The sequence below is a fragment of the Cetorhinus maximus genome, chromosome 23, assembly GCF_964194155.1.
Source record: "Cetorhinus maximus chromosome 23, sCetMax3.hap1.1, whole genome shotgun sequence".
Classification (NCBI taxonomy): Eukaryota; Metazoa; Chordata; class Chondrichthyes; order Lamniformes; family Cetorhinidae; genus Cetorhinus; species Cetorhinus maximus.
Genome location: NC_135901.1, coordinates 41,574,274 through 41,583,259, shown reverse-complemented (window position 1 = coordinate 41,583,259; position 8,986 = coordinate 41,574,274).

The window sequence follows — 8,986 nt, the reverse complement described above, 5'->3', positions numbered from 1 at the left end:
TTCTTCCTGAATCGCTGCAGTCACTGTGGTGAAGGTGTTCCAACAATGCTGTTTGGTAAGGAGTTACAGGATTTTCACTCAGCGATGATAAATGTCCAAATCAACAACAACAAGTTGCATTTATGTAGCACACTGATTAGAATAGAATGTTCCAAAGTATTTCACAGGAATATTATACAGGAATATTTAACACTGAAGCACATGAGGAGGTATTGAGGCACATGATCAACAGCTTGGTCAAAGAGGCAAGTTTTAAGGAGAGTCTTAAAGGATGAGAAAGAGAGGACTAAATAGGGAATTCTAGAGCTTATAGCCTGAGCAGCTGAAGACACGGTCACCAACGGTGAGTCAATTAAAATCAGGGATGCTCAATCGGCCTGAATGAAATGAGTCCAGATATCTGGGAGGGATGTAGATTGGAGGATATGATAGAGATAGTGAGGAGCGTAGTCACTGAGGGATTTCAAAACAAGGATGAGAATTTGAACATTGAGGCGCTGCTTAACGAGGAGCCTATGTAGCTCAATGAGAACAGGGGCGTTGGATGAACGAGACAAAGTGCGAGTAAAGACATGGGAAGTGGAGTTTTAAATGACTCCACTGTTTCTGTGGCAGGCTAGGATGATTCCAGTTTAGAGGTAGCAAAGGAATGGATGCGTTTCAGCAGCAGCTGAGCTGAGGCAGGAATGAAATTCGGCAAAATGACTGATGTGGAAATGGACGGCCTTAGTGGTATGTAGTCAGAAGCTCAGTTTGGGGTGAAATATGACACCAAGATTGTGAACAGTCTGGTTCGGCCTCAGAGTTGTCAGAAAGGCATTGAAAGTTGGGGAGTGGAGTTTGTAACAGGGAATGAAAACAATGGCTTCAGTCTTCCCAAAATTTAAATGGAGGAAGTTTCTGTCCATCCAGTAATGGATGTCAGACAAATCAGGGCGGAGTGTGACTTGGAGGTGATGGTGTTCACATTCACCTGCTACCCTGGTCCTGATGGAGGTTGGAGGATAAGGGATTGGGAAATGCTGTCAAAGTTCTGGTAGAGTTGTGTAGGCCCAGACTGGAAGGTAGGTTCCCTTCCCTGAAGGACATTAGTGAACCAGTTGGGTTTTTATGATAATCCAGCAAATTTCATGGTCACTTTTTCCTAATGCCAGTCCCACACATTGAGCTCAATTTCACACCCAGCCTTTGTGTTTTTGTGAGTTCTCTCTCACTCACCTTTGTTTGTTTTGTCCTATTTTCACAGGGTTTGCAGTCCAGAATCACAAACCCGATATCACATCAGGATCTGACGGTGTTGTCCAATTGATCGTAACCCAAATACCATCGGATTTTGAATATGGTGATTAAGAGCCCTGTTCACAGTGGGGAGAAACCGCACACATGTTCTGTGCGTGGGCGAGGCTTCAGCCGATCATCTGACCTGTTGAAACACAGTCACAATGGAGAGAATCCATGGAAATGTGGGGACTGTGGGAAGGGATTCAATGACCCATCCCAGCTGGAAATCCATCAGTGTACAAGCACTGGAGAGAGGCCATTCATATGTTCAGTGTGTGGAAAGGGATTTTCTGATTCATCCAACCGACTGAAACACCAGCGAGTTCACGCTAGGGAGAGGCCGTTCACCTGCTCCGAGTGTGGGAAGGGATTCACTCAGTCATTCCACCTGCTGAGACACCAGCAAGTTCACACTAGGGAGAGACTGTTTACCTGTTCTGTGTGTAAGAAGGGATTTGCTGATTCATCCTCCCTAATGAAACATAAGCGAGTTCACACTGGGGAAAGACCATTTTCCTGCACTGTGTGTAAAAAGGGATTTGCTGATTCATCCAACCGACTGAAACACCAGCGAGTTCACACTGGGGAGAGACCATTTACCTGTTCTGATTGTGGGAAGGGATTCACTGATTCATGCACCCTGCTGAGACACCAACGAGTTCATACTGGGGAGAGACCATTTACCTGTTCTGATTGTGGGAAGGGATTCACTGATTCATGCACCCTGCTGAGACACCAGAGAGTTCATACTGGGGAAAGACCATTTACCTGTTCTGATTGTGGGAAGGGATTCACTGATTCATCCAGCCTGCTGAGACACCAGAGAGTTCACACTGGAGAGAGACCATTTACCTGCTCCACATGTGGAAAGGGATTTGCTGATCCATCCAACCTCCTGGAACACCAACGAGTTCACACTGGGGAAAGACCATTCACCTGCTCCAAGTGTGGGAAGGGATTCACTCGGTCATTCCATCTTTCATTTCATCAGCGAGTTCACACTGGGGAGAGACCATTCACCTGCTCCAAGTGTGGGAAGGGATTCACTCGGTCATTCCATCTACTGAGACACCAGAGAGTTCACACTGGGGAGAGGCCATTTACCTGCTCAGAGTGTGGGAAGGTATTCATACAGTTATCCAATATGCTGAGACACCAGCGGGTTCACAAGTAACTGCTGTGGTTGGATTTAGTTCCCAATGATATTCTTGTCTGAAGCATATTCATAAGAGTGTGTTTCTGCTGAGGTTAATAAACTCCAGCCCAGTTACAGATTCTGTATAAAATTGGAATAAATCAGCTTTGCGATAAACAGTGTGTTGAGTCGTTTTGATATCTCTAGCACAAGTTAGTTCCTTTTGAAGGGCTCTCCCTTGCCCTGTCTCCTCCATCCTCAGCCCCAACGACAATTATGAGGAGCTCATGGAGCTTCTTTGTCACTAAGATTGAGACAATCCGATCAGCTGCCTCTGCTGCTTCCCTCCCTTCCACTAACCCACCAGGACAAACTGTCTCTAAATTTCCCCCAATGTCTGAGCCGTGAACACATCTTTTTCCAGTTTCTCTCCCATCTCCTCTCATGCCCTCTGTGTGCACCACCTGCTCCATCGACCCTATTCCCACTAAACTACTGACCATCCAACTTCCCCATGTTTGCCGTCATTGTCAATGGTTCTCTCTTTTCAGATACTGTGCCTCTCTCCTTTAAACCTTCCATCGTTACAACGTCCTTAAATAAAAACAAGCCCTTCACTCTTCCATCTTTGCATGCTGCTGCCCCATCTCCAGCCTCACTTTCTATTCAAAAATCCTGAAACGTTTTGTAATCTGCCAAATCCGTGTCCATTTTTCAGAGAACTCCCTGTTTGAATCCCTCCAATCAGGTTTCTGCCCTGCCTCAGTTCGATAACAGTTCTTATCAGTCACAAGTGAGATCCTATGTGGCTGTGACACAGGTAAACTTTCCCTTCTGTTCCTTCCCGACGTGTCTCACCTTCTGGGAGAGGAGACAGCCAGACCTGTGAGGAGCACCTCTACTCGGGCAGTGGGCTGAGTTTGAAAATAAACCCAAGAGCGACATCGCAGGAAAACTTGGTTGGTGAGAAGTTGCTGTTCGGGAGTGTGTTTAAATATATTAAAACTAGAAACAAAACCATAACATTTATAAAGAGGTAGCTGCCTGGATTTCAGTAAGGAACACCAGCAATAGGGAAGTAACATTAAATCAAGTCAAAGTGAAATATAGTCATAAAGTAAACTAAAGTAAGGTAAAGTTAGGAGAAGTGTAGCAAAGTGAAGTTACTGTTAATTTATTCTACTCATCCTCCTTTAAGTGTAAAATGAGAAGGAAGTAAAATGGGTAACAGGAAGTAGTAGTGAGGCTACAAGGCAGGAGAAACAAAGCAGAGCATGGAGTCTGCTTCGAATGCAGAATTATGTTAAAAAGACAAAATTAAAGGTGCTCTCCCTGAATGCGCACAGCATTCACAATCGATGATCAAAAGGCACAAATAGTAAGATATAGGGGTAAGATATTATTGCCATTATGGAAACATGGCTGCATGGTGACAAAAACTGCAAACTGAATATTCATGGATACTGGAAGTTTAGTAAAGACAAAGAGGTGGAGTTGTGCTGATAATAAGGGATGAGATCAGTGCATTAGTAAAGGGGATCTCAGTTTGGAAGAACAATGTGTGGAATCTGTTTGGGTGGAGCTAAGAATTAGCAAAAGGTAGCAGACATTGGTTGGAGTTGTTCATAGCCTACCAAATAGTAATGGTAATAGTAATGTATTAATCAAGAGATGATAGAAGCATGTAGCATAGGCTATACATTGATCATGGATGACTTCAATCTACGTGTACACTGGGTAAACCAATTGAGCACTGATGCAGTGGAAGATGAATTTCTGGAGTATGTTGGGAATGGTTTTCTAGAGCAGTATGTTGAGGAGCCAACTCGAGGACAGGCTATTTTAGATCTAGCATTATGTAATGAAAAAGGACTAATTAATAATCTTCTTGTAAAAGAACATTGAGGGGCGAGTGAACACAATATTATAGTATTTTATACTATGTTTGAAAATGAGGTAGTTCACTCTGAAGCAAGGGTGTTAAAGTTGAATAAAGGAAATTATGAAGGCGTGAGGGAGAAATTGGCTGAGATAGAATGTGAAAATACGTTAAAATGTACAGAGGCAATGGATAGTCTTCAAAGAATTATTACATAGCTTACAGCACATACACCTTCCTTCAAGGTGCAGAACCCCCAAAAAGTCAGTCAACCGTGGCTGACAAAGGAAGTTAAGGATGGTATAAGATTTAAAGATAAGCTTATGAAGTTGCCAGAAGTGGTAGTAAACCTGAGGATTGGGAGGCTTTTAAAATACAACAAAAGAAGACCAGGAAACTGGTAAAGAAAGGGAGAATAGCATATGAATACAATCTAGAGAAAAGATAAAAACAGACTCTAAAAGCTGCTTTAGGCAAATGTGGGTCCATTGCATGCAGAGTCGGGGATTAGAGAAATGGCAGTGAAGCTAAATGATAATTCTGAGTCTGCCTTCACTGGGGAAGATACAAGAAATCTCCCAGGTTTAGAGATCCAAGGGAGTAGGGAGAATAAGGAGTTGAAGGAAATTAATATCAGTAAGAATGGGATTGAACGTTGATAAGTCACTGGGACCTGACATATTAATTAGCAAAATAAACCCACATGGGATAGGAGGCAATACACTGACATGGATTAAGGATTGGTGAACAGGCAGAAAACAGAGAGTAGGAATAAACGGGTAATTCTCGTGTTGGTAAGCTGTGATTAGTGGGGTACCACAAAGATCAGTACTTGGGTCCCAGTTGATCACAATATATATTAACAATTTGGATGTGGGGACCAAATGTAATCCTTCCAAGTTCGCAGATGATACAAAGCGAGGTGGGAATGTGTTGTGAGGTAGATGTAAAGCAGCTATGGGAGGATTTGACTTAGTGAGTGGGCAAGAACATGGCAGATGGAATATATTGTGGAAAAATGGCAGAAGGAACAGACGTTCAGAGTATTTCCTAAATAATAAGAGATGAGAAAGTGTAGATGTACAAAGGGACCTGGGTGTCCTTGTCCATAAGTCGCTGAAGGCTAACATGCAGATGCAGCAAGCTATTCGGAAGGCTCGTGGAATGTTAGCTTTTGCCACAAGAGGATTTGAGTACAGGAGTAGTAAAGTCTTGCTTCAATTGTTTAGAATCTTGTTTAGACCGCACCTGGAGTAGTGTGTGCAGTTTTGGTCACCTTGCCTCAGAAGGATATTATTGCCATAGAGGGAGTGCAATGAAAGTTCATACGTTTGTTCCGGGGATGGTGGGACTGTCTTATGAAGAGAGATTGGGCAAATTCACTCTCCTTAATCAGTACATATTTCACCACATCTCTACCTCCTTTTAGATCTGAAGAAGGGTTATACGGACTCGAAACATTATCTCTGTCTCTCTCTCCGCAGATGCTTTCAGACCCGCTGTGTTTTTCCGGCATTTTTTGTTTTCGTTCCCCTGTTCCTATGTCTGCGGTGGATCCCCCTCTCCCAGGCCTGGGCTTCCATGTGATGTTCTGAATGATGACAGGATTAACCTTCTCCCTAACCTGTCCTAACCCTTCTGCCCGTTCATTTATTGAAACCAGGGATTCTACTTGTTCTAATGGTGACTTTCCCTGCTTGGCTAGTCATTCCTTGAAGTGAGCCCTTGAATTATTTGTACATTGTTTTATCATGTTCCCACATTTCAGTAACAAATGTTGAAATGTCTGCTCCACACCCACAGGGTTTCATCTGTTTAAAGTCACAAACAGAAAGGTCCAGTTTTCTCCTGGAGTTTTAGACAAATCAGCTTTCAGAATGATGCAGAGTTTGAGCCAATGAGGGAGATCCGGGCTCAGTCCCACCCCTCATTCACTCTGATTGGCTGGAGGAGCAGCTGCTCCCATTCGGTCATCCAGCCCCGCCCACTCCTCCTTCGCTGCTGGAAAAACTCAACAGATCTGACATCATCTGTGGAATGAAAAAAAAAATGTTTCGAGTCCGTATGACTCACTGTTTTGTCCTCTCTCCACAGATGCTGTTAGACCTACTGAGTTTTTCCAGCATTTTCTGCTTTTGTTTCAGAATTCCAACATCCGCAGTATTTTGCTTTTACTTTAAAGTTGTGAAGTCACCTGAGCCAAATGAGATGCACCCAAGGATCCTGGGAGAACTGGATTAACAGAAATTTCCTCCATTTAAATATTGAGAAGATGAAAGCCATTGTCTTCAGTCCTCGCTACAAACTCCACTCCATAGTCACTGGCTCCATCCCTCTACCTTGCTGGGAGTTGGAGCGGAGCAGTCCTGTGGGAGATACTCGGGAGATGAGAAGCACCTATAAATACAGGTCGGGGATTCGAGTGAGACCTACCTTGCTGGGAGTCAGAGTGGAGCAGACCTGCAGGAGACAGTGGGGAGCTGAGGAGCACCAATAAATACAGACCGGGCATTTGATTGAGGAGCGTCTATAAATACAGAATGGGGATTTGAGTGAGGAGCGTCTATAAATACAGACGGGGGATTTGAGTGAGGAGCGTCTATAAATACAGACTGGGGATTTGAGTGAGGAGCGCCTATAAATACAGACCGAGGATTTGAGTGAGGAACGTCTATAAATACAGACTGGGGATTTGAGTGAGGAGTGTCTATAAATACAGAGTGAGGATTTGAGTGAGGAACGTCTATAAATACAGACTGGGGAATTGAGTGAGGAACGTCTATAAATACAGATGGGGGATTTGAGTGAGGAGCGTCTATAATTACAGATTGGGGATTTGAGTGAGGAGCATCTATAAATACAGACAGGGGATTTGAGTGTGGAGCGTCTATAAATACAGACGGGGGATTTGAGTGTGGAGCGTCTATAAGTACAGACTGGGGATTTGAGTGAGGAGCGTCTATAAATACAGACTGGGGATTTGAGTGAGGAGTGTCTATAAATACAGACCGGGGATTTGAATGAGGAACGTCTATAAATACAGACCGGGGATTTGAGTGAGGAGCGCCTATAAATACAGACTGGGGATTTGAGTGAGGAGCGCCTATAAATACAGACCGGGGATTTGAGTGAGGAGCGTCTATAAATACAGAGTGAGGATTTTAGTGACGAGGGTCTATAAATACAGAGTGAGGATTTGAGTGAGGAGCGTCTATAAATACAGCCCGGGGATTTGAGCGAGGAACGTCTATAAATACAGACCGGGGATTTGAGTGAGGAATGTATATAAATACAGAGCGGGGATTTGAGTGAGGAGCGCCTATAAATACAGACGGGAGATTTGAGTGAGGAACATCTATAAATACAGAGCGGGGATTTGAGTGAGGAGCGCCTATAAATACAGACCGGGGATTTGAGTGAGGAGCGTCTATAAATACAGATGGGGGATTTGAGTGAGGAACATCTATAAATACAGAGCGAGGATTTGAGTGAGGAGTGCCTATAAATACAGATTGGGGATTTGAGTGAAGAGCGTCTATAAATACAGACTGGGGATTTGAGTGAGGAGCGTCTATAAATACAGACGGGGTATTTGAGTGAGGAACGCCTATAAATACAGACGGGGTATTTGAGTGAGGAGCGTCTATAAATACAGACGGGGGATTTGAGTGAGGAGCGTCTATAAATAGAGTGAGGATTTGAGTGAGGAGCGTCTGTAAACACAGATAGGGGATTTGAGTGAGGAGCGTCTATAAATACAGACGGGGGATTTGAGTGAGGAGCGCCTACAAATACAGACCGGGGATTTGAGTGAGGAGCGTCTATAAATACAGAGTGAGGATTTTAGTGACGAGGGTCTATAAATACAGAGTGAGGATTTGAGTGAGGAGCGTCTATAAATACAGACTGGGGATTTGAGCGAGGAACATCTATAAATACAGACGGGGGATTTGAGTGAGGAATGTATATAAATACAGACCGGGGATTTGAGTGAGGAGCGCCTATAAATACAGACCGGGGATTTGAGTGAGGAGCGTCTATAAATACAGAGTGAGGATTTGAGTGAGGAGTGTCTATAAATACAGAGTGAGGATTGGAGTGAGGAGCGTCTATAAATACAGACCGGGGATTTGAGTGAGGAGCGGCTATAAATACGGACGGGGGATTTGAGTGAGGAGCGTCTATAAATACAGACGGGGATTTGAGTGAGGAGCGTCTATAAATACAGACGGGGGATTTGAGTGAGGAACATCTATAAATACACAGCGGGGATTTGAGTGAGGAGTGCCTATAAATACAGACTGGGGATTTGAGTGAGGAGCGTCTATAAATACAGAGTGAGGATTTGAGTGAGGAGTGTCTATAAATACAGAGTGAGGATTGGAGTGAGGAGCGTCTATAAATACAGACCGGGGATTTGAGTGAGGAGCGGCTATAAATACGGACGGGGGATTTGAGTGAGGAGCGTCTATAAATACAGACGGGGATTTGAGTGAGGAGCGTCTATAAATACAGACAGGGGATTTGAGTGAGGAACATCTATAAATACAGAGCGGGGATTTGAGTGAGGAGTGCCTATAAATACAGATTGGGGATTTGAGTGAGGAGCGTCTATAAATACAGAGTGAGGATTTGAGTGAGGAGTGTCTATAAATACAGAGTGAGGATTGGAGTGAGGAGCGTCTATAAAT